Source organism: Protopterus annectens, chromosome 7.part0 (assembly GCF_019279795.1).
Source record: "Protopterus annectens isolate FY-2018-M chromosome 7.part0, PAN1.0, whole genome shotgun sequence".
In the NCBI taxonomy this organism is placed as follows: Eukaryota; Metazoa; Chordata; order Ceratodontiformes; family Protopteridae; genus Protopterus; species Protopterus annectens.
In genome coordinates, this window is record NC_056739.1 from 614,912,971 (window position 1) to 614,940,657 (window position 27,687).

The window sequence follows — 27,687 nt, forward strand, 5'->3', positions numbered from 1 at the left end:
TGAAAGTAGAGGAGGCTCGGTTGGTCAAATACCTTAAGGAGGAAAACATTAGGGTCATGAAACCTGATAAAGGTGGTGGAGAGGTTCTTATGTATAATTCTGATTATGACACCTACCTTTATGGAATGTTGCAGGACACAGAACAATACGAGATAGTTTCCAGGAATGAGATCAATCTTGCTATGTCCAAAATTAAGTTTATGCTAACTGACCATTTATTGCAAGGTGCAATCAATGAAAAATTATTTAACTTCCTGTATGTTAATAAACCCAAGACTCCTGTAATTTTTGGGATCCCAAAGATACATAAAGGGTTGGATCCACTGAAGTTCAGACCTATTGTTTCTGGAGCGGGTAGTATAACGGAACCATTGGGCAAATTCATTGATTATGTAACAAAGAAATTTGTTTCCTCTTTGGGGAACATTTGTAAAGATTCCTGGGACTTCCTCAAGGGCATCCAACCCCTATTTTTTCAGCCTGAACTGTTAATGATCACTATAGATATAGTGGATTTGTTCCCCAGCATTCCCCACTCCACTGGTTTGGAATGGTTCAACAAAGTACTGGTAGCTGAGGCCCATTTAGGGAATAGGGTTACCAGTTTGGTAGTAGAGTTTATGGAAATTGTGTTAGAGAACAATTTCATTTACTTTAACGGAGAACTTTACAGACAAAAGAAGGGAGTAGCTATGGGTGCCTCTTGTGCCTCATTATATGCAAATGTGGTACTGCTTAGATGGGAACAAAAGTTCATTTTCTCAACCAGTTGGGTTCATTTCATAACACATTATAAGAGATACCTGGATGATATCTGTATCCTATGGAATGGGACCCTGAACCAGTTTTTGGATTTTTTCAATTACCTTAATTCCACCACTTCCTTTCTATCTTTCACTTATAATGTTAGTGAAAGCGAGTTACACTATCTGGATGTAACTCTTTTTAAGGACAACTCCAACCACACTTTTCAATCTAAGCTTTTCAGGAAACCAACCTTTTCCAATCCGTACCTACATTTTGAGAGTGGACATCCGTTTTACCAAAAGAAAGGTATTATCAAGGGGCAATTTATCCAGGCCTCTAGGATGTGTAGCACCCTTATAGATTTTTTAGATGAAATGGATTTTCTGAAATCATTATTTTTTGAAAGGGGCTACCCCAATTCCCTAGTGACTGTTTTGGCCCAGGAAATCATAGCAAACAGGGACGATAGATATCCCCCCCTGTTAGGTATTGGATTTCCACAAGTATCCAAGGATACAACTGAGGACCAAGTGGAACAGCACAGCCGCTTTATCTACACGTATTCCCTCAGTTCCTTCGACATTGAGAATGTGGTACGGAAACACTGGCCAATTCTTACTCTACAGGATGAGTTAAATAAATTGGTACAACCACACCCTAATTTTGTAAGGAAGAGAGATGTCAACCTTAAAGAATTATTTGAAAGGAAGAATATTCCAAGATCAGCACTAGGTAAGTCTAAGCGTGGCACTTTTAAATGTGGTGCCTGCAAACAGTGTAATGTCATTATCAATGACTCGACCATTTATATTCCATCGAGAAAATTCCTTTTCAATTCTACTTGTTACTCTAATTGTGCAACAAAAGGGGTAGTTTATTTAGGGATATGTATCCTGTTTCAGTTTTTATGTAGGAAAAACTGAGAGACCCCTTAGAAAGAGAATATATGAACACCTTTATGATATCTCCAAGGAAAGGGAAACTAACGCCTTTTACAAACATCTTACTTCTTGCCCTAAAATGGAGCTTAAGTTTATGGTGCTAGAACAAGTGGCACCAGATGCCAGAGGAGGTGATTGGGAGACCACTTTAGAGTACAGAGAACTCCTATGGCAGCTGAGGCTGGACGCTGGTAAATCACCTGGCCTTAATGATAATATAAATATCAACAGTGTCCTTAAGTTGAGGATGGCCCGGTTATAGAAACTTTTTTGGTTGGATTTATATTAGACTGTAAAGTGGTTGTACCAAATTGTATACGGGTTTATTTTGGTGGATTCGATTTTCACAATGTGACCTGCACTATTGTATTTTTTACAATATTTTTTATAATGTTTTTAGTGAATATCATCATTATTATTATTATTATATTTGTTTATCTATTTACATGAGGCATTTAACTTCAAATATTTAGATATTCACAAACTAAAAAAATTTTTAAACTGGTACATTTTTAACAGTTTTAATTCTTGTTTATAACTCATTTGGATTTTTATGAATAGGACTGCTCCTCAGATTTGTTGATATTTTTATACGTATTACTGAAACTAATATTATGCATATATTTAAATGTACCTATTTAATGTACATTTTTAATAATATATATTTTGCATTTTTAACACTTATCGGCATGGGCATGTCATTTAGCGATTTTGAACAAGAAAGTTCCATCACATTTAGCTTAAGTTAATTGTGCCAATTTACTCAAACACGTGGTTTTATGTTTCTTATATATTCAAGCTAACTGCATTACATTGTTAACTTGAAAAAGCTCGGTATTAACCAAGCGAAAGCGCTTGTTTTATGTTGGTTGTGGCTATCCAAATAAAGGATTAACTATCTTCGCTGGTTTTGGTTTCCTGGCTGTGGATTTTGTGGCTATTGGTAAGTCCTAGCAATTTGGTATGGTCTACTAGCTAAATTTTAGTGTTATTAGCAGAATAAATGGCAAACGGGATGGGGTTTTGATCTATTTTATTGGAGGGAAAATAATAGTCATTTAGTCTTGTTGGGATTTAGTATTAGTTGATTGGTGGAAAGGTAGTGTTTAACATCTGTAAAAGCATTTTGTGATTTTTGCAAGAGTTTGGGGATTGAGATGGCTAATCATCTGCATACTGTATAATGCTAGCTGATGTGATCGTGAAGGTGAGATAATTTGTGAAGATTTTAAAGAGAAACGGGTCAAGTATGGAAACTTGGGGTACCCCCACTGAGACTGGTAATAGTGAGGATATATCATCTAGCCATTTCGTGGCTTGCTACCTATCTGACAAATAGCAATAGAACCATGACAGGGTAGATTGTGAAAAGTTTAAGGAGGCTAATTGGTATAGTAGGTTTTCATGTGAGATGGTGTCAAATGCTTTTGACATGTCTAGGAAGAATGATGAAACATAAAGGCCATTGTTTCAAGATTGGTTTAACATATTTGTGAAGCTAGTTAGGGTGGATGTGGTGCTATGTTTGGGTCTGAATCCATGCTGTGTGCCAGAAAAAAGGCTATTGTTAAGCAGCTAGGAAAAAAATTTGGGAGTGTATGCATTTCTCCAGAATTTTGGTAAGGGGAGGGAGTATAGCGATAGGTCTGTAGTTTGATAGTAGTGTTGAGACACATGTAAGGGGATGATATGGGATATCTTTCAGAGTTTGGGGACATATTGTTTGAAGATGGATTGATTTATTATCATGGAGACTAGTTAAGAAACGGTATCAGCTGCCACTTTCAGGAAAATATTTGGAAGCAGGTCAGCTGCAAATTTTAAAGGTTTAAGTCTATGAAGAGAAGTTTGTTGATGTAGCTTGTTGGTATTGGTTTAATGCTAAATGCTACTGCATTGTCGGTAGAGGTGGTAGGTACAGTCAGTGGTATGGCGGCTTTTTGGTCAAGTAGGGACATGATGGAAATAGTATAGTGGGAGTTGAACTGAGAGGCTATGCTTTCAGTGACATGTGCGGTACAGGTGTTAGGGGTTGAGGAATGTTTTGGATTGAGAGGTTGGTTTATGGAAGCCCCTAATTTCTAGGGGTTATTTTGATGTTTCTGTTGGGCTGTGGAATAGTAATTTTTTTTTGTCTAGTTTTATTTGCTTTTTGACTATGTTTCTTAATTGTTGGAAGTTTTGGAGGTTTGTTTGTTTTTTGTTAGCCAGGTAATGGCACCATGCCCTGTCTCTTTGTTTCATAAGCAGTTTAGTGTGCTTTGTTAGCCATGGAGTAAGTTTAGTTCTAATGCAGATTTTCCTGATGGTGGCTACTTTATCTAGAATTTCTATGAATGTGTTATTAAAGTATTGAGTTGCAATATCTAATTGGAGATATTTTAGTTTCACTGTTTCAAGGGGAAGTTAAAATATCAGTGGAGAAATTCTTTATGTTGAGAATGTGCTTGTAAGTGATGTTTATTTAGAGTTAACTTTGTGTCTTAGGAAGTGGGTGGGTATGTGTTCACTAAAAATATCTTGGAGACACCCTGAGTATTGGCATAAAGATGATGTACTGGTTAGAATCCAGTTGAGTGTGGGCTGTTTTTTGTTGTGTTTGTCAATCCTAGTGGGGGTGAAAATGATTTGTGTAAAACCAAAAAGGTTAATGTAGTTTGATGGGTGTTTAGAGGTGCAGGAAGACCAGTCTAGGTTGAAATCATCAGCTATGATGGTTTTATAGTTAATGGTGGATGATACCCAATTAAGGAGATTTTCAATTATGGCAGATGTTTTGCTTGGGGAAGGTAGACTGCAATGATGATAATGCATTTGTTATTGTTTAGTTGTAGGCTGGATTCAAGTACTTCAGAGCTATTCGGATCAGAGGGATAGCTGTCTATTTGTTCTAGGCTGTGTGTCCTTATAGATGATTGCAATACCAATGCCCCTTGTTAACGCTTGTTAATTCTATCTAATCTAAGAATACTATAAGCATTGGTAAGAAGTTCACTGTCTTTGATGTGTGGTTTTAACCAGGTTTCAGTTAGAACAACTATGTTGGGGGTATATAGACTGAGGGTAGAGTGAAGTTGCTCAACTTTGTTTAGGATACGCCTCAGGTTAAAGTTTAAGATTAGTAGGTCAGAGCTGCTCGGGGTGCTTTATGTAGTTTTTGTCAGCTGTAGTAATTATGTGGTATATTTGGTTGGGAGCCTAACTGTAGCCCAGGGTTGTGGTGTATGTCTCCAGTTTGAAAGAGTAGTGATAGTTTGCATGAAAATAGTTGAGCTAGTTTTGTGATTAACTTTAGATATTTACTGTGAAAAGTAGAAGTTGGTTGGGTAGGAAAATACTTAATTGTGAAGAGGTCTGTGAGAGAGTAGCTGTAGAGTTATATTGTTATTAAACTGATTGAGGGAGTGTTGGCTTCTTGGGTTGTACTGACTAATGTAGGTGAGTGGTTAAATGAAATATGTAACCCATGGAAGGAAGTAATTAGATAGGTAGAAATAAAAAAAGGTGACAGACACTATGTGAAAAAGTAACATTGTTAATGCTGTGAGATTGTAGTAATCTTGAATGTCGGTGTGGTGTGAAGTGGAGTATGATAGGGAGATTAGTTAACTATTGGTTACAAATAGAAAAGTAATGGAGTGGGGAAGAGTTATGCAGATGTAAGATATAGGGTTACAGGTGGGGAAGAGAAGCTGTACGATTGAATAAGGAGATGTATGGAAGGAGCAAGGAGTGTATAAGTGTAATGGAAGTGGGGGTGGGTGGGAATGGATGTAGGGTAGGGGAGATGAGAGCCAAACAAAGGTATGGCATGACAGACTCTTTCACTCTGTCCATCATTGATGATGCAGTGACATCACAGCTGTTCCCTGTTTGTAAAAAGCCTGCCCTTACATATGAAACAGCAATCTGTAAAAGCAATCAAGATAACTACATGGGTGATAGAAAATTTTTACCTGTGATTGTTAAAGAAAATTCAATTATGCTAATGATGCAAGTCTGGCTGTGGGGCTGAAATAACTGTACAATTGTGATTTAAAGGGGCTCTCATAATTTCATGGCAATCTTTTATTTTAAGGTACAAATTGGACATTTTCAGTAAAAAGATACGATTGTCAAAAGGTATGAGTACAGTCTGTGACCCAAATATGGCATTTTAAATATTTTATTTTAATATATACTATGATAAAAGAACATGCACATGATATGAGCTCTGTATAGGGTTGACTGAACCGCATTAAGAAAAATTCCACAGAAATTTCATAGAAAATTAGAAAATGTATTTATTTAGCCTTTGCTGTCTGGGTAGTCACCACTGGGCAAGTAGTTTCTTCACTGGGGAGATATGCTGTGGTATTTGCAGTGCTAGGAGAAATTTAGCCAGGACATTGGGGATCTTCCCCTACTTGATAGGAGAGTGCCTGTTCCATTCCTAGCTCAGTAGTGGCTGGGAGAAGGAGATCCAAGATGGTGGACAGCACAGATACAAATGTTGGTGCAGTGCTTGAGGTTCTACAGGAATTGGAGGAGCTGTTTTGGCAAAATGTATTTGTTTTGTCAGATGCAAATGCTTAAAACAATGAGGAATGCTTTATTTCAACCCTCTAGCCGGGAGGGTTTCAGGCTGATATTTTCGGTGAATTATTATTTCAGAGTGAGCCTGAAAGTGGAAAACATGTTTCATTGGTTGAAATTATGGGCAACATCCAGCTGGAGGAATCGGCAGCCATTCTAAAAGAAGATTGCCAGAAAAAAACAATCATATGACAAGACTGTTAAGGAATATGCAGAGAAAGCAAAAATAGATGAACAGAGAAAAGGAAATGACAACAACCAAAATAAATTCATTGTAAGAATAAAAAAAAAAAACAGAAGAAAAAGAAATGGATAGGTATGCTATTTAGGATAATTTAATGGTCCCACTGGGAGTGAAGGCTCATGATGTAAGAGGTTTTATCCTTATTCATAAAGAGATATCGTGTGACATTATTTTTGTTCTGGAAAGTTTTTTTGAATGTTTTTATAGAAAAAGAACTGTAATCCAATGAATTCTTAGGTGGTTAAAGCATGTCACTGAGAAACAAAAAAGAAAATACATCTTCAGTTTCAAACTGAAGTTGTAAAAGAGATTTCATACAGACATTTAAGACATCTTTGTAAAGAAGTTAAAGACATTAGCAAAGTTTATGATAAGAGAGGATTATGGACTGGTGGATTAGGACTTTTTACATTGTATTGAAAATGGAGAAAGACTATATTGTTTATAACCCTAGTAATGATAAATGTAGAAGGTGACAGTGGTGTTATAAAATATTGGGGACAACCTAAAACATTTTTCCCATGTAAAAGATGATAATTGATAAGTTACTGTGATAAGAGGAAATATTATATCCATGGAGAAACAGGTCATGATGCAAAAAAGTGTAAATTGAAATGTTATAAATGTAACAAAATGGGCATTCATGGATAGATAATAATCTAGAGAAAAAAGGGTAAAGAAGAAGAAGAAAACAAAACTGAGGATAGTATATACTGAGAAGAAACAGTCCCAATAAAAGTTGAAGAGGAACTTGGGAAACAAAATCAGGGTAAAAATAAAGTTAAGAATAAATACCAAACTGAGACAGAATATATTATAAAAGAAGGATTTGAAATAAGTGATAAGGAATATATAGATTGGAAAATAGTGAAATGTAAAAAAAATTGAACTTGCAAAAGAGTAATAGACAAAAAAGAAAGCTTGATGGGATATGTGGAAAAGAGAAGAAGAAAGGAAATAGATACTACAAATGAGATACATATTCCAGATTTACATTATTTCTGGTTAGCGACAGACATAGAAAAACAGGCATTATAAATTGGTGTAGTAAGTATGATCTCCATGTAACAATAATGTAAGATGTAAGATTTTTGACACAAGAAGAGAGATTACAAACAAAGAAACTTTGTGGTGGGGATACAATATGGAACCTACAAAAAGAACCATGTTCTGGCATAGTTGTACTTTGTAGGACACCAGTGAAAATACTTAACATTGGTAGTGATGGAAAGATTAACTATTGTAGATCTCATGTGGCATAATCAGGTATATAAAATGATAGCATTGTATGCCTATTTTCCAAGTTAAGAAAGGGAAAATATATTTCTTAAATTCTGGATTATGTAGTGATAAATATAAATATAATATTAATGACATATTTTAATTGATTTTTTTAGAAGAAAAAGTAGAAGAGAAGAAATTATGTTAAGAAAATATTTGAAGTTATAAAAAAATAAATAAGATTTGGAATAATAATTTGTAAACATATAGTTAAGATATATACAAGACTGAAACAGACTATTTTATTATATCACAAGGTTTAAATATAGCTGAGGGAAATACACTTGTAACAGGCTTTCCAGATCACGCAGCCATATGTATACAGATACATGGAAATAAGGGGTATATCAGAATGTGAAAAGGAATAAAAATAACAAATGAGAATTGATGAAAATAGAAAGAAAATAAATATGCAGTTATAAAGAGATCACATTTACACTACAGTGTGTTATAAAAACTGTCTGAGTGGTGGGTAGCTTTTAAAGAAAAGTATAACATTTTTTTAAAATTTTTTTTTTAGAATGGCAGATAGATATAAGAAAAAACATAAAAAATGTATATAGGTGCTTTAATGCATTTGGGAATGAATGATATAGAATGTTATACGATACAACATAGAATTTATGAAAAAAATCAGCAGAAAATTAAAGGATTATTATTTAAGCAAAGATTGCTACAATGTAAAGGAGAAGGTGTATCAGCTTATATGAGTAGCATAGCTAAACAATACTAGTAAATGAGAGAAATGAAAGATGATAGAGGATAGGTAAAAAGATCTCAAAAACAAATTATGAGTATAAACACAAATTATGTAAAGAAAATATTTTAAGCTAGAAAAATGTACAAAAAAGAATGGCATGTTAAAAAATTAAAAGAACAAAAAAATAAAGAATTGAAAAATGAGATTTCCTTATATGAATTAAATAAGGTACTTGGACAAGTTAATTTATAACCAGTTTCAGGACTACATGGAATAGGATACCAATTTTATAAGAATTATATGGACTGGCAGAAAAAGTATTTTTTAAAAGTTATGAATGAGTGGTTAAACAAAGGTTTTATGTATAAATATGTATGCAGTGTTATAGTTAAATTTGTATGGAAAAGGAAGATAAAAATAAAATAAAAATTTGAGACCTATAGTACTCGACAATTTAGATTATAAGATTTTTTTAGGAAAATAATTCTGAAGAGAATGGAAAGTAGAATGAAACATATTTTAGAAGATAGCATATATAGTTTAAAGGGAAAAGGATGCCAACAATAATTATTAATAGTAAGAGAAATCATGGATGATACTATAAACAGGACTAATTTATTTAACATTTGTTAACCAGGAAAGTCTGACTTGGAATGAGCCAATTTTCAGCGGAGGCCTGGGGAGAAACTCTCCAGATGCATGTTTTTGTAATGTTGGTGGACATTGGAGCACCCAGAGAAAACTCACATGAATGCACAGAGTACATACAGATTCCACACAGAAGGCACCCTAGCCGAGAATCAAACCAGAGAACCTCTTGATGTGAGGTGACAATGCTACCACTGCACCACTGCACTGTCATCTGATGAGACCAAGATCATGCTCTAAGATTTAAATAAAGCATTTGATTCAGTGCAACAGGAAGTTTTGAGGGCAATTATGAAAGAGTATAACATCAGTGAGAAAATTAAGAATGCATGTTGTTCTGCAAACAATAAAAATAAAGTGAGCATTTTTAGTGAATGGATAGTTAAGCAAAGAAATAGATATTAAAATAACATACATCAGGGATGTCTTATACGTAGCATATTATTTGCTTTAGTTATTAATGTACTGGCGAGAGATGTAAATTTACACATGAAAGGTACTACTTATATTAATAAGGAAAAGATTAAAAATTCTAGTTATGTTTACTTATGCAGATGACATTATATTGATTTCAAAAAGTCTAGAGGAAAGAGGTTATATGTTATGTACAGGAATGTTAAAAAGTAAAAGACTGGATGATACAGTAAAGGAAAGAGGAGAATCTTTTTCAATGAAACAAATGTCTGTAAGGAACTAGATTTAGGGTAAAAATGTAACTGAGGAACAATGGAATAGCATAATGGATGAAATAAAGGAGCTTTGCTGTTTTTTTGGAAAACATACAAGCTATCATTTAATAAAAAATATTGATTAATTCAGTTATACTGGCAAATAATGCACATTTAGCTAGTGTCTATATGTTGCCAATAATCTATGAAATAGAAATATTGCAAATATCTTTTTCTTTGTTATGGGGTTTAAGAATGAATCTAGTGAAGAGATGAGTCTTATATATTGATAAGGAAAACAGAGGTATAGGATTAATGATCCCAATTGTTTATGATGCTTCTCTAAATTTATATTAAGTTTTATTGCAGATAAATAAGAATGAAAAGTTAGTAGTAAGTAGTACATTTACTAGAGTACAAATAAAAGCAGCATTGGGATATGTTTAAAAAATTCAGAAGAGGAAAAGCATGTTTAAGTGAAGAAAAGAGATGTTAAGCAAGAAAAAAATATTTTATGGAAAATAATGAAATAGAAAATGAGAGGAAAGTGTGGTACAAAAACAACATGATCCAATATTATTCTGTTAAGCCTTGTGCTGAGCCAATGAATGAAAAAGTTAAAGCTATAAAAGTATGAAAAGCAAGATATAATAAGCAAGGAGATTGTCAAGTTTTTTTCTGGAGATTAGTGATTAATAAATTACTAGTAAAATGAAATATGCCATAACAAATCAGTGAAAGAATTTGTATATATTGTGGTGAAGAACAAACTACACAACATGTCTTCTTATAATGTATAAGGGTTGCAAAACTATGGAAAAAATATGTTAAGAAAAATTATTTGCAAATATAAAGGAGGCAAATAAAAAGCGTATGGATATGATTATGTAAGGTTCATATAGCTACAAAATAAGGAATTTTAATAAAATAGATAGAAGATTATTTTACATTGTGTGAACAATTTTGAATTAAAAGATAAATCATATTTAATGCTAAAGGGAGATTAGCAGTAATTTTAAGAAAAAATTGATTATTGTGGAAAAAGGAGTAGGGGTCAAATAAGGATAATGAAGATAGAAGTTTAACATAATATTGAAAAGTAGAATAATGATTATATGACAATAATGGAATTGAATGGAAAAATTGTACACTGTATAAATTGTAAATATGTTAAGTTTATAAATAGTATTGCAAATACTCTTTTAAATAAAGAACCCCTACTCTTTTTGTGGTGTGTGATATTTTATATCCATCTGAGATCCCACCAACCCAGGCATATTGGGTCTCAGTTTTAACATCTCATCCAAAACATGGAGCACTCAGGAATGCAGTACCCCCTTATGCTGCTCTGTAGTGTCAGCAATCCATCTGTTTAGCATAGGCAATAGAACCCACAGCCTTCTGCACTAAAGCTGTGTGCTACCTGTTGTTTCACTGTCACTTGAAGATGTTGCCTTTCTTTACCCCATTCTAAGTTTGATTGAGATGTATATTTTCACTCAAACACATGGTCTTTAAGTATACTGTTCACATTGATGGCCTATGTGCCAGGAAATCAGATGAATGCATGAAACAGAGGCAATGCTAGTAAGTATCCTGGCTGCTGTGTGGTATTTGGGTATGCTAATACTCAAATGACATAGGGACAAACAACAAATGTAATTGTTAAATGTGAGGGACTCAGTGGTTTTAGTCCCTTTTTATTCATAGTCGTGGTAGCTCATTGTACATTTTTATCTAGTGAATTTGGAAAAAAACAAACTATATAAATTGGATATTTTCAAATTCATGATGTAAAGAATACAGTAGCCTGTCAACACAATAAATGGAAATAGACTAAAACCATAGTCTCCATGCGTATGTATTGTTTGGCATATAAATCCAATAACCACGGAAGCAGTTCACCAGCGATGACCAACACACTTTATTGCAAGCACAGAAAACAAATCACTGCAAAACGTAAACGCTGTTAACATCCACCAATGCGTTTTCGTCTCCACAAACATGTAAGACTTCTTCAGACTAACAAATGTAATTTAAAATCACCTAATATACTCACATGTGGTCTGTGCCGACCAATAAAATTCATTAAATTCATGATTAACATTAAAAACATCTGTTTACAAGGCTCATTTGAAGTTACCATTTACAACTATTAAAACACACTTCGATATTTGATTTTAAAAACTCCCTTCTTCATTAGTTTAAAATTCATGATCACTCAATAATTTATTTAAAACCACATTAAATAAATAAATACAAATGTAATAAAAACTACTAAATATTTATACCTTTTAAAACCTTTTGTATTCTTTGTTTCATGAAAAATTCATTCCTGGCCTACTAACACCATCTGCTGACCTAAAAGAGCAATTACAAGTAAAGCTAAATCTTGGCTGCTCTTAGTTTTAACACTGAGGTTAGGGAAATGTGGTCATTAAGCCCTGGGAAATTAGTAGCATCTAATAAAATTTGCCACCAGAGCTCCTTAAATTCTAATTTTTCTTCCCAAGGGCCCCCTCTTATTTCTCTTTTGACCTGTTCCAATACAAAGAAGGTGAATTTGGCATTATTACAATCTAACGTGTGTTTGAACAGAGCATTTGTTTCTTTTCTCTTAGATATCTCGTAAATATGCTCATAAATTCTCTTTTTTAATGCCCTCTCAGTCTTCCCCACATAATATGACTTACATTCCAAACACGTAGCTAAATACACCACTCCTGTGTATCACAGTTAAAATATCCAGAGGCAGTTATATTAATGTCCCTTGTTGGTACCAATATTTCCATCTTGTTACTAATGTGTGGGCACTGATTACAGTGTCCACATTGATATGTTCCATATTTTCTATTTTATCATATAGTGACATTTTCATAGAAATTTCATTACTATTACCTATTTTATTATTTTCCAACAAATTTTAATGCTTCTACCATTTTTGTATACAACCTTAGGCATCTCTTTCTTGTTATTCAAGATGTCAGTGTATGAAACAAAGTTGCTCCATTCTTTCTGGAAAATCTTTCTTACTTTAATATTCAAATTATTAAACTCCATCACTAATGCTGAATTATACTGTCCATCATTGACTACATTAGTTTTATTCTGCTTATTAAAAGATGGCAAATTGACATTATTTACAATTAATTCTACACCTTTTATAGGTTTATATTTACCTAATCTATTTTCCTCTACCTCTTTTCTAGTTTTTGAAACAAATTCATAGGGGTAGCCCCTGGCTAAAAACATTCCCTCCAGTGTGTTGCATTCCTTAATAAAGTCATCATCTTTACTAGTCATACGACACCCCCTCACAAATTGTCCCTTGACAATATTCTTTTTACAGTGTGGGGGGTGCGCGCTAGTGAAATGTAAATAGGAATTGCAGAATGTGTTTTTCCTAAAAACCTTGGTTTCAAAATCCCTATTATTCACGTTCTTGTATATTTCAACGTCCAAATATTGTAACCTATCTACGGACGTAGTAAACGTGAATTTTAAAAAATTAGTAGTATTCTGTAGATAATTCATAAATTCCGATAGTTTTTCACTACCCCCAATCCAAAAAATAACTATGTCATCTAGAAACCGCCTGTAAAGGGTCCAATATTGAATATATTCTGAGTTGTGAACAAAATTGGACTCCCAAGCTGCTAACACAATGTTAGCATATGTGGGTGCGCAAGTCGCACCCATTGCTACTCCACTAATTTGCTGGTAATACTCATCATTAAAGACCATAAAGTTATTCTTTAGTACAACATCCACCAATGCTACCACTGCATTTTTCTCCAAATGTGACAACTTTTTGTCGAGAAAAATCATATCCTCAAATGATCTCATACCTTCATGGTGGGGTATACATGAAAATAAATCAATGACATCAATTGTCACAAAAATGAGATCATTTGAGAATAAATCTGACTTAATGTCCCTCAATAGGTCCCAAGAATCCTTTAATATATATTTGTTCATGGCCCAAATATGTTTTGCTGTTATATCCACATATTTGGCCAAGCTGGTAGTCTTGGAACCGTCCGCTGAGACTATCGGTCTTAACGGTGGGTCACTGACATTCTTATGTACCTTTGGTATCCCAAAAATAATGGGTATCCTTGGTTTAGGTACATACAAAAACTGATGTAATTTAACATCTATTATGCCTTCCAGTAGCAAATTGTCTAAATGTTATCTATTTTTTGGTAGGCTAATTGTACTTCATTTAAAGAAACTATTCTATATTTGTTACCATCACCTAAGATACTATGCATTTTACCATCATAGATAATGTTTTCCATTATAACCACCCCTCCCCCTTTGTCAGGTTTCATAATCCTGACTTGATTATTGAACCTTAACTCATTTAATATATTATGTTCTTCTTTTGTGATATTATATTCTTTCTCCACAAATTTAAATTCTTCTCTAATTTTCTTCTCTAATATCAGGTCAAGGTTTCTAATCTGGGGGTGATAGGGGGGATTATATGTACTTCTCCTGATGAGTATATTTTCCTGGCGGTTTTCATCCAACACCTTAGGGGGAAGTGTGACACAAAGATTCACTTTCCTTAGGAACAACTTCATATCTATTAAGGACTGAACCAGGTCACCTTTCGTGTTAGGAATGAATTTAAACCCCTTACTTAAAATATCAAAATGTGTTTTATTAATGCTAACGTTACTAAAATTGTAAATGGAAAAATTATTAAGTGAATATGTAGTTCCTGTACATAGGATACCTGTACTTAACTCGTCCTCCACTGTCAAGCTGATATCAGGGCTCACTTGTTGTGTCATAATTTCCATCTCCTCAGGGAAAAATGTGGGTGGGTCCGAGGGTATTAGTAACTACATTTAATATCTCCCTCTCCCCCTTCTCCCTCCCCTCCATTGAAAATTTTGATATCTATTGTCATTTCCATGGTGCTTCGTTCTATTTAATGGTGGAAATTCAGTATCGTAATTAATCCACCCTTCTTCTTCCTCAGGAATATTACTAGAGTCATACCTAATGTTACTCTTCTTATAGCCAATTCTGCTATTGTGTTCCCATTTTATAGCAGGTGGCTTAGGGTAACTAATATCATTCTGGTATTCCTCAATATCTCTCCTTAGTTTCTTAACTTTTCTTTGTTCTAAAATAGAACATTTAGCATCCACTTCTGAGCCCATATTTAAATATTTTTCCTTTTCTTTTTTGACTTCAAACAGCATATCCTTCTTGATAAAATCATCCAGGACTCTAATTTCTTCTTCCAAACTTTCTAATTTCCTATTATTTTCTTTTATAATGAGCCTCAATATACTAATACCACATTCATTAAACACATTCACAAGTTCAGTATGAAACAATGTACCAGTTTCTACATTATTAGGGTATTTCCAGACCCTTAAACCCTTTGGTACTATTTTGTGTTTGATACATTCCTTGAGATAACAATTTTCTATGTTCATTGATTTATATCTATACATCATGCCAGACAATTTGTTGATTTTCATAGCATAAGAGTCACCATCCACTGGTGTACCCTCTTCTGCTCTGTATAATTTAGTGTCCATAGGATTTTTAAGCCATTCTAACATATCAAAATTGTCAGTAATGGGAGGAACAGTACCTGAGGCTTTTAAACCTGAGCAATTGCTCTTGCAATTCCGGTCAGTTAAACCCCGACTCTCGTTGCTACCCATACATTCTCCTAATCTTTGTAGAACCATTGGCGTGTTTGCAGGATCGAAGTTGCTACCATTCGGTTCCGCTTCCTCCGTCCGCCCAGGGCTCCTTTCAAGATTATGTCTTTTCCTCTTACTTTTGGAACGCCCTGCCTCCTCGGTCCATTCGGACGTACCATCCGCTTCTTGGCTTCTTTTTGTAGCAACTAAAGCCGAGCAAAGTGGGGTGAGTAACTCAATTAACTCAGTTAACTGACCTATAAGTTTTCGGGACTGTCCCAAGTCCTCCCGGTTCAAAGCCGTAGCACTGCTGTCCATGATGAAGCGCCGTACCAAACAAACACAAAAAAAGGGCGCCAAGTTCGAAATACAAAGCCAATAAATCCAATAACCACGGAAGCAGTTCACCAGCGATGACCAACACACTTTATTGCAAGCACAGAAAACAAATCACTGCAAAACGTAAACGCTGTTAACATCCACCAATGCGTTTTCGTCTCCACAAACATGTAAGACTTCTTCAGACTAACAAATGTAATTTAAAATCACCTAATATACTCACATGTGGTCTGTGCCGACCAATAAAATTCATTAAATTCATGATTAACATTAAAAACATCTGTTTACAAGGCTCATTTGAAGTTACCATTTACAACTATTAAAACACACTTCGATATTTGATTTTAAAAACTCCCTTCTTCATTAGTTTAAAATTCATGATCACTTTGGGTCTCAGTTTTAACATCTCATCCAAAACATGGAGCACTCAGGAATGCAGTACCCCCTTATGCTGCTCTGTAGTGTCAGCAATCCATCTGTTTAGCATAGGCAATAGAACCCACAGCCTTCTGCACTAAAGCTGTGTGCTACCTGTTGTTTCACTGTCACTTGAAGATGTTGCCTTTCTTTACCCCATTCTAAGTTTGATTGAGATGCATATTTTCACTCAAACACATGGTCTTTAAGTATACTGTTCACACTGATGGCCTATGTGCCAGGAAATCAGATGAATGCATGAAACAGAGGCAATGCTAGTAAGTATCCTGGCTGCTGTGTGGTATTTGGGTATGCTAATACTCAAATGACATAGGGACAAACAACAAATGTAATTGTTAAATGTGAGGGACTCAGTGGTTTTAGTCCCTTTTTATTCATAGTCGTGGTAGCTCATTGTACATTTTTATCTAGTGAATTTGGAAAAAAACAAACTATATAAATTGGATATTTTCAAATTCATGATGTAAAGAATACAGTAGCCTGTCAACACAATAAATGGAAATAGACTAAAACCATAGTCTCCATGCGTATGTATTGTTTGGCATATCCTAGCATGCTGGGAACAATAAACACTGTGCGTTTTATTAAAACAATGCACATATACATAAAATTACAGACATCTACTACCTAAGACTTTTAGCATTTTGAATGCAGAAAGCAACAATGAAATATAATGCAAACTTACATGTAAGCATCAGTTACAGAAATAAAACAAGCAATGGATAATCACACAATGCAGGTACAGAAACAATCCCATTGTATTAGCTTCAGTTGATTTCAATGATAAAAGTAGTAGTGACAGTTGTCTCTAGTAAAACCATTGCAGTTCTTGGAATGATATAAAAGTGATCAAAGTGCAGAATCAACTGTTGTATAATTAGCCTTTTAAAGATACTGGAACAGGGTAACAAAACAGCAGAGGTCTGATAATTATTCATTAGCAGAGGAACATTTTCCAAAGCTCTAAGCCTTTTTGTGGACTGAGGCTCAGTTTGTTCAAGGATAAGTAATTGTATTGCATCGTGCAGAATTTGGGTTTGGATTTCAGTAAACCACAGGACATCTGTCATGCATATAATAGGAAAGCTATGACATTCTGGATACTTACATTAGAGAAGGAGTCAGTTATCCACAATGATAGAATTAGTAATTCTCTCTCTCTCTCTCTCTCTCTCTCTCTCTCTCACACACACACACACACACACACACACACACACACACACACACACACACACACACACACTCAAGACTACGGTGAATTGGGAAGATCATCAATTCATCTATGCATGTCTGTAGGCTTTAGAAGGAAACAGGAGCATCCATGTATAGGGAAGATTTGCAAGCTTTCCACAGAAGATTCCCCAGCTCAAAATGAACTGGAGAAACAAGCACTGTGAGGCAGCAATGATAATGCTATTGCACAGTCAAAAGGATTAAGGGAACAAAATCATCAAATACCATCACTCACTCCAAATTCATGTTTTCTAGCTCTAAATGTTACTTGTTATATTGCTTGATTTAACTCTCATGTCTGCAAAAATTTCAATAAATATACAATAAGCAATTCCTTAACTGCTTCATACTTGCCTACTTTTGTTACTTTTGCTCTTTTTATTTAAATGCCTCTATTTGCAAAACAGTTTGATGTTTTATTTATTAAATTTAAATTTTAAATCAAAGGGCATTACGGCATAAATCCGGCCCTAAATCCGGAGGACATTCTCTCTCTTTCTCTTTCTCTCTTCTGCATTAAGATATTCCTATGAAGTTTTTGAGCAAGACCCCTTAATAACCTCTCTTTCTTTTTGTTTTGTAAATCCTAATAGCTGTTAGGAAAAGTCGACAACAAAATCTTAAATATGGGCATACCTCTCAGAGTAAGCAAGATATGTATATTTTGAGATGACATATAAACATGATGAAATATATAACTTTTTCCTCAAATATTTGTATTTTACTTATAATTTTACATTCTCATTTCACATGCACTGAAAACAAAATTTTTCTGATGAAATATAAGTACCTTACTTCTTATATATTGACACCCTCTTCTTAGCTTACTATGCAGAGCTTTACCACAGCACACAAAAAGAAAACCAAGTATAAAAATAAACATCTTAAGAGGGGAGATAAAGTGTAGTGTGAAAACTGAAAAGATGGGATGGTTACAAGATACAGTAGTCTTGAACCTTTTAGTATTCCTATTATTTCTATGATTCATAATGCAAAATGGCAGACAATAGCAGGATGGACCAAAGCTATTATTTCCTGTCTTTGAAAGATTATCTCTGTCTACTTTGAGATTTTGTTATAAAGCATTCAGGTAATAACAAGATGATATTCAACTGTAAAATATACACAAGACTTCAATTCTATCCTCAGAGACTACATTGTAGCTCACCTCTGAAGCTGATCCATTAGCATTAGCCATTTATTTTTTGCTGTGGGGCGCTAGTATAGAGGACCCACAACAGTTTGTTCTGAAACTGCATCAATCTACTACATTTTTGAGATTCACTATAAATGGTCATGTGAATCCATGGAATTTCTGGATGTATTTATAAATAAAAGTTTGGATGGCAAGCTGACTACTAGTTTGTATAGGAAGGAATGCTATAGAAATTCAATATTGCACAGGAAAAGTATGCACCCTAAAAGGTTATTTAACAACATAATAAAAGGGCAAGGTATGAGAGTATCTAGACTACATAATGTTGAACTGGATTACAAGGGCGGGTGTGATTAGAGAGTCATTGATACACAGAGGTTATAAGGAAAATGAAATTAATCCGATACTGACAGAAGTTGATTCTATGAGGCATGGGCGAGCTAAACCATATTCCTCTTCTACTCAAGACCTAGCTATAGCTACAGGAAGGAATGTGAAGCAATATGATTCTAAGGGTAGAGTTAAAGTCTCGATGGCATATACTAGCAATGTTAACCTGTTTAAACAAGTGTTTCAGAATAATTGACACTTGTTGAGAATGGATGATAAGATTAGCAAGGTGGTGGGGGAAAGTCCTATATTTGGATATAGAAACTGCAGATCGTTAAAAATGATGTTATGTTACCCAGATAAAGGCAGACAACTAAATATTCAACAGTATAGAACATATCCTTGTGGTTTCTGCAATTTTTGTGCTTTTGTAGATAATGATAATATCTTTGTACATCCAGACTAACAGAAAGTTTACATTTAATGTAAGGGCAACATGTATTACCAAGCATTTAATGTATTTGGCACACTGTGAATGCTGTAAAGAGTTTTACGTTGGAAAGACTGATCGAACACTATGGGAACGTGTAAGGGAACATTTATACAGCATTAGGGTAGGTAATACCATGAATGCACTTGCTAGATATGCTGCAGATAGTGATCGAGTACATCAATTTAAGTTTAAGGTTATACAGATAGTGCAGGTAGGACCTAGGATGGGCAACATTAAAAATAGAACTAGTGAAGCTGAACGTAAATGGATCCTTTGGCTGAGAACTGATAAAAGATTGGGTTTAAATAGTATGGTTTCAATAAAACCCGTACTTGATAAAAGGAGATTACCAAGGTAGGATGGCCAGTCAGTTTGGTCCAGTAAGTGAAGTACAATGTTTTTGATGCAACACGTATTGAAATTATGATATTTTCCTTTAAGAAGTGAAGCTAACAAAGAATAATTGAAAGCAATTAATATATGTAAATGAAGGAAGAAGTAAAACATGCTACTGGCGAATCTGAATTGTTTTAATGGATCATATGACTTTATAAAGCATGTGGTTGTATGTTTTAATATTATTATGGTCTGATGAAGCCAATGTGTACTTGGTGAAAGCGCTTACCAACTTGCAAGTATTTTATTAAAGATATATCGAGCATCTACGAGTGTTGGTGGATATTTTATGTGCTGTGCTTCCTGCTGAAATACAGTGTTTTGTTTTACTTGGAACCTTTATATATTGCTAGCTATTTTACTCATTGGATGATTGTGCATACTACATTCATTAGCATTAGCTAGTTGAAAACTTGGCAATGTAGCAACGGTACATGTTAATTGAAAATAACATGTTGTTGTACTATAGATGATTTTACTTCTGATGTATTTCCAAGTCAAAATATTATTTTAGATCATTATCGCATACAGTGTGCTGTACAGTAGTTTGCCATAGCACCAAAAGTAAAATAAAAATGACTATGTAAAAAGTCAGATTGCAGCTGAACTAATGCCATTATGGCCACTTCTGAAAGGCAATATCTTTGTTCCATTTAAGATGTTATTAAAAAAAACTCTGATATAATGAAAATGGTTTATTCACCTACAAAACACACAAGACTGCAATTCCATCTTTAGAAGATCCAGTACACCTTTGAATTTGGCTGCACATTCTTAGCCACTTGAAAGCCTGACATTGCAGCCACAGCATATTATAATTAAAGGATTTACATTTTTCCTGATGAAATATAGAGGAGTTCTATATATGATGTAATAAGTATTCAATAAAAATGTACTATAGGTCATTATATTGCTCAGTATCCTGAGCATAAGTTAATCATAGCAATTACAAAGAAAAAACAGTACAATGTAAATTTCCAGCCTGTGGCAGTAAAGACACATTAACAAAACTCAGGTCCCCCTTTGAAAGCTTATATGCCTGTCCAGCTTTCAGATTTCATTTTTAAAAAATCATATAATAGTATCAAGCTATGCCGCTACAAAATGTACATAAGATTGCAATTCTAGCCTCAGATGTTATACTGCAATTCACCTATGAATTTGACCCCACAGCTTTAGCTGCTGTACCCATGGCATGTTACTCTGTAAAAAAAAAAGAAATGCATATTTTTTGAGGTGAAATATACATAATTCTGACTACTGACATAATGAGAACTGATTACACATATAAAATGAGCATCACTTTTATCTAGCCTTTTTGAAAGGGTGAAATAGCCTCCATGTGGAAAAGAAACATGGTGTCAGACTGTTAGAACAAAAGCCCTGGGCCTTTTTGCAAAGTTCAAATAGCTCCCAGGTAAAAAAATGGCACAATATCAGACTGTGACAACAAAAGTCCACTGGAATGCATGATTTACTAGCTGTATATGACAGGCCATATGCCAGTTCCCAAAGGCAGTCCACAATAAAAAAAAATCAGTGGCTACTAATAGGTACAAAATATATACCTACTGTACCAGTGGAATGAATCATTCTTACTGGATACCCTACCTTTGATTTTAAAATAATAATATAAATGTAATGGCAACATTGCTCTTTGGCAGATAGTCCTCTAAACAAATCACATCAGTGATCATTCAGAAGTGATCCTGTAATTGTCATTTGCTGTCATGAATCATTCAATTGCAATAGATAATACCCACATCCTATACACCTCTAATGCTTTACCAAGAAGAAAATGGAAAGCATGGCAGCCACAGCAACATATTTCAATTTGCTGCTGTAAGTCACATGCACTGATCCTCTCAACAAGTCATATCATTTTTACTTGAGAGTGATCATGTAACGATCCTGTACATTCATGTGCAGCATAGCTTCTCAGCCCTTTACATCCACCCTCTGTATACACCTCTGATGTCTGATGTTAAGAAAAATGAAAGAACAAATGAACACAGCTGCACATATATCCATATACCTTTCCCTTAAACAAGCTGTATCAGTAACTGTTTTGAATGAATCATAATTATCCTTTTTTTTTATTCACAGACTGTACCTCCAAACAGAAAGCCATGCCTGGCAGTTACCTCTCATGTGTAATTGTTCAAAGAGTTGAAATGACAGCGATGCATTTCCACTTTCTGTTATACGGCATTCAATTCCTTAAAAAAAAAAAAAAAAAAAATACAATAAATAAATAGAATTGCATTGTGTTTTGGACAGTGTGTGCTGATTACATGTAGTATTTCAGAGTAACTCTTCCAAGTACACTGGCTATGTGAGTAGGACAGATGAGCTATGACTGACCATGGAAATTACTGTGGAAGGAGAAAAAGACTCTGTCTTTCCTGTTATGTTTCCCTACAAATTATTCCCTACAAATTATATCCGTAGTAATTAAGCTCCTCAACCTAAAGTCTCTGACATTAATACTGATGCCTGATCATGACCCTTAAATTCTGACCCCAACCATAACCATTAAAAAAAAAATAAAAAAATTGCCCTAAAACTCTGTCACTTTAAAACTTTGGCCCTAGTCATAAAAATTCCAACCCTTAAACTCCCACCCTAACATTAAAACTGATACTAATTCTAAAACGCTGCCTCTAGCCCTAATTCTAAATCGTTAACTATCATCATCATCATCAACAATAACCCCCTTTTTCCCATTTTCTACATGTGGTCAGGATATTGTGTCAACTGCTGCCATCTCTCTTTCTCTCTTGATTCACTGCCACTCTCCTACCTTCTTTAACAGTCATGCTTGACTGTGGCAGGTCTTGTCTTACACAATCTGTTGATCGTCCAGTCAGGATGAAACAGACTAGCATTCATGGGTTCTATTCAAGTAGCTTTATTATGTACAAACACATCAGGATTGAGGCTTAATAACTTTAACTTAGATAAACTTATAAACAAACTAGCTATCACACTCATACATGCTCACTCTCTGGGTGCACTCTCAAAATGGCACTGAACCCAGCATGTGCTCGCTATTTATATGCATGTGCTGACCTTGAAATGCTTCACCCTCGGTTGGGAGGGTGGCCTAATGGTTAAGGTGTTTGCTTTACAAACACAAGGTGCAGGGTTTGAGTCTCACAAGGGATAATTGGCTAGACTTACAATGGCCCGCAAGGGCAGTTAGCTTAGTACTAATCTATGAATCTATGAATCTATGAATCTTAAAGGTACAACATACACACACACTATTCTACATCTGCCCTCTTTGAGAAATAGTCATGCAATATTGATGACATCAATTGACATGGAATTAATACAAATAATTCTTTGACATGCAATTATACAGAACTAAATACATATAGACAATTATGTCAAGGTTGCTGTGTATTTCACACTAGGTTTGGAAATATGACCAAATCATGTGACATAGAAATCAGAATTAGGTCTAGCAACTGGCACTGTCTCTGCTCAATATTCAACCTTGGGGACATCAGGAACATTATCAGGAATGGAAGTAGAAGTTTAGACAAGTTCTGCAACAGGAACATTGTCTGGATTGCTCCGAATTCTAGAGTCTGTATCACAGGAACAATGCGGCAATATTGATTCTGATACAGGAAGAAGATGTCTGCAATTTCTCCTATACTCCACACCCTCAGATTCTATGGAGTAGGATCTTGGCTCGGCACATATACCTGTCACTCGACCAACTTGGTCAAAACGTTTCAGTCGTTTGTATCCTCACTGTTTCTCCTTCTTTCAATGGACGAAGAAATCTGCTCAATTTATCATAGCTGGAATTTTGGAAATAACACTTTTGGTATAGCTGGGCTCTGATTGTTCTGTTGTTCTTTGCTTTAGGCCTCAAAAAACTAGAATTGATAGTAAATGTTATTCTGTTTGCCTAGATAGAAGTCTCTGAGCAGGCGAGCCAAGTATATTATCACGGGGTATGTTTCTAAGATTGAGTAAATTCAAAAAGACATTGGTATTATCATGCTTTGGGTAAGAGATCTAGATGCATAGGCTACTGGTCTGCCTTCTTGAAGAATCACTGTGTCAAGTCCAAATTTTGAAGCATCACAGGAAAGAGTTACTCGTTTATTGACATCATAGTAACTCAATGTAGGTGGGGTAGCAATTTTCTGCTTCAGGTCTTCAAATGCTTTCTGGTGCTGTTTCAGCCATAATCATGTAATATTTGTGTGCATTAAATCTCTCAAAGGTGCCATCAGCCATCATTCACTGAAGTCTGGTATAAACTTGCCTAAATAGTTGACCATACCAAGAAAACATTATAGAGCTTGACCGTTATCTGGTGCTGACATTTCAAGAATGGCTGCTTGCTTGCACAGGTATAACTTTTGGTAGCCGGAATTTACACTTCAGATGACTGAGCTTCAAGTTCACTTCATGTGCTCTGTCTAGAACTCTTTTAATATTTCTGTCATGCTCTGTTTCACCATTGCCTCCAACCAATAAATCATATACTATTATGGCACAAGGATAACCCAAAAAAAATTGCCCCATTGCATGCTGAAAGACTTTACTTTCAGAATGTATTCCAAATGGCATCCTAAGGAATCTATACCTTCCACATGGGGTACTGAAAGAAGTCAGTAGTGAAGATTTGCAATCAAGCATCACTTGCCAAAATGAACTTTTTGCATCCAAGGCAAAAAAAAAAAAAAACAGTGGTATGCAATATTAGGGCTGCACCTTCCTTGACTGCACACATTGGATGATGTGGTCTTTTTAATGCTTTGTTCAAATTTCTTGGGTCAATGCATATTCTGATTTCATCTGAACCTTTGTTGTGGGCTGCTACCATGGACAATACCCATTTAACTGGTTCTGTAACTATAGAAATTACTCCTTGCTTTAGCATTTTATCCAACTGAGCTTCGATTTATTCTGCATAGCTGTCATAAATTTCCTTGCTGGTCTGACCACAGGACTGACTTCTGGTTCTAACTTTATAGAATACACAACTGAAAGCTTGCCTAACTTGTCATCATAAACATCAGCATACTCTGAGAAAATAGCTTCAGTAAAACTGGAACTAGGACATTTGCTTATATGATGAACTTCTTTGGTAAAGGAAAGCAAATTCATTCTCAAACTATCTCTGAGACCCAATAATTACTGCACAGGTCTTCGGACTACATAGAATAATAAGCTGTAGCAGTTCCTAGCCAAATAACAGGAAAGCACTACTGAGCCTTCGGTTTGAGTTTCTTCACCTCCATAAGCAAAATGTATCGCACAACTGGCCACATTAAGTTGTTCACCAGCTCTCATCTTAGCAAAAGTGTCTACTGACAAAACATTATACTTTGAACCACTGTCTACTTTGAGCTCGGTGGATTTATCATTGATCAGGATAATACAAAACACTTCAGTCTTTGCCAACAAATTTACTGCATCAAATATTTTACCAATTATTGACACACCATCTATATAGAAAGCAGAACTGCAACTTTCTATATGATGAACTTGATTTTTTAAGTGACCCTTCTTTATAACTGTGCGAGGTTTACTTGATTTGCAAAACATTTGAAAATGGTTCCATTTTTTACATTTGTGGCATTGCTGACCAAATGCTAAACATTTTTTTCTTTTAGACTCATGATTGGCACCACAATTGCGACAGTTAACAATAAAGCTTCATTTGGGTTTTGTTGACTCACCCTTGTACTGCACTGAGCATGTCCTTTTCTTAGAACTTGCTGGAAAACTATGAGTTTTACCTGTGGAGCCTGCAGGGGTAGCAGGTACCATGTGCTTAGGCCTGCTTCTTCTAGCCACATGGTCTACATTTGCTCTGTAGCCTGCTGAAATCATGCTATTATCACTTGCAAGCATACTTGTGTGCCTTTCTGTAACTTCATAGATTTGACAAATCTCAATAGGTTTGCTCAGCATTAAATCACTGTCACAAAGCAAAATCTTTCTCACTACAGCACTATTGATACATCAGACAAGCATGTCCTTTATTAGCTATCTTTTAAGGCACCAAACCTACACATTTTAGCTCTATTTGTCATGTCAGTAATATAAGCTGCAAACGTTTCCCATTGCTTTTGATCTCTCATGTAAAACAAATGCCTCTCTAATGTAACATTTGTCTGGGGTTGCACATTTTCCTGAATTTCTGTTTTAAACACTCAGGGTCTTCCTTTGATTTAGCCTGTACAACAATATGACAGTTTTCACCTTCTCCCTCATATACTGCTGGTGCATACACAAATGAATGCTCTCTTTCAAGAGCCTCTGACCCAGCTAGGTTTACCAAAATGAATGTGCTGGTGCATGCATCTTTGTCAGAATAAATTGCTTGTATAAAAATATCATACTCTTGCTCAAATATTCTCCAATTCTCTGCAATATTCTGATCAAATAGAAGTAGTTCTGGTTTACGAAATTCCTCTGCCATATTAACACATACCAGTGAAGGCTTTTGCAAGTATGCACTAACACACACACATTTATATATGCCAGAAATTTATGCCAGTACTTTTAACTATGCCCAGTAACACAACAAGCCTCTGAATAACTGAACTTTGTGAAATAAGTCTCTCAAGCACAAGAATACTTTTGAAATTACTGTACTATAAGAAATCACCTCTTTTCAGTGTAAGAAACATTTAAAAATAACTGCACTGTGCTAATAAACTGGGGAGAAGAAGGTCAGATTAAAACCATACCGAAGTAATTGTACTTTGCGAATAAACAGTACATAGCACACTGAAACTTTCCCAAAATGCTTGTAACTTGGTAAATAACTCTTTACAGTGCAAGAAACACTATGTAATGGTGGCACTTTGTGAATAAACATACTCAGCACAAGAAACTTTTTGAAATGACTGTATTTTGACTGCACTTTACTAAATAGTTGTACTTTGCACACACATAAACTCTTTAGAATAAATGCACAGTGATAAGTACACACTGTAAGCACTTTTACATACTTTGAGATACTTCAAATACCTCTAGTTATGTCCTTGATAGCTTCAATCAATGCAAAATATTTGTTTATGACAAAACACAGTATTTTGCCAAAAAACATGCAGCTGCCTTGCTTCGCTTATGCTTAATATGCCCTTTTTGTCCTTTATCATATTCATTTTGCTTGTTAAATCTTTTTTCGTGCCAACTATACTTTTCTTGTACTTGTCTTACCCTAAACATGCCTGTTTTACTTTAAACATATTTGTTTTGCAATTCCAAGGTGATTCCAAACCCCTTATGTGCTTTTCTGATAACTGCTTTAACAAATATCTTAATTTTAAACATTTTGTTTAATTAAGAAACTTTTGTGCCTCTTAGTTCTTTAATAATGTGGTTTGTGCCCTTGTAATGCACTGTATCTTTTTTTTTTTTTTTTTTTTTATAAAAAAAATTGTTCATGCAGGTTTTCATTACCTTTCATTCATTTCTGGATCTTTTTTGTGCTCGGTTCTCTTAGTTTACCTTCACTGTTGCACACTCAAAATGGCACTGAACCCAGCATGTGCTTGCTATTTATATGCACGTGCCAACCTTGAAATGTTTCTTAAAGGTACAACACACGCACACTATTCTACACAATCCAGCCACATCTTTTCTGGATGCCCTTGTTTCCTTTTGCCTTCTTTCTGTCTGTCCCAAATCTTCATCACCATATTTTCTTCTCCTTGCCTGCACAAATGCTCAAGTCACCATAATCTAGTCTCCTTGACCTTCTCTGCAAATGGGGCTATTTTGGCTTCTGCTCTGATGTCATCAATTCTTCATCTGTCTCACAGTGCACATCCTACTAC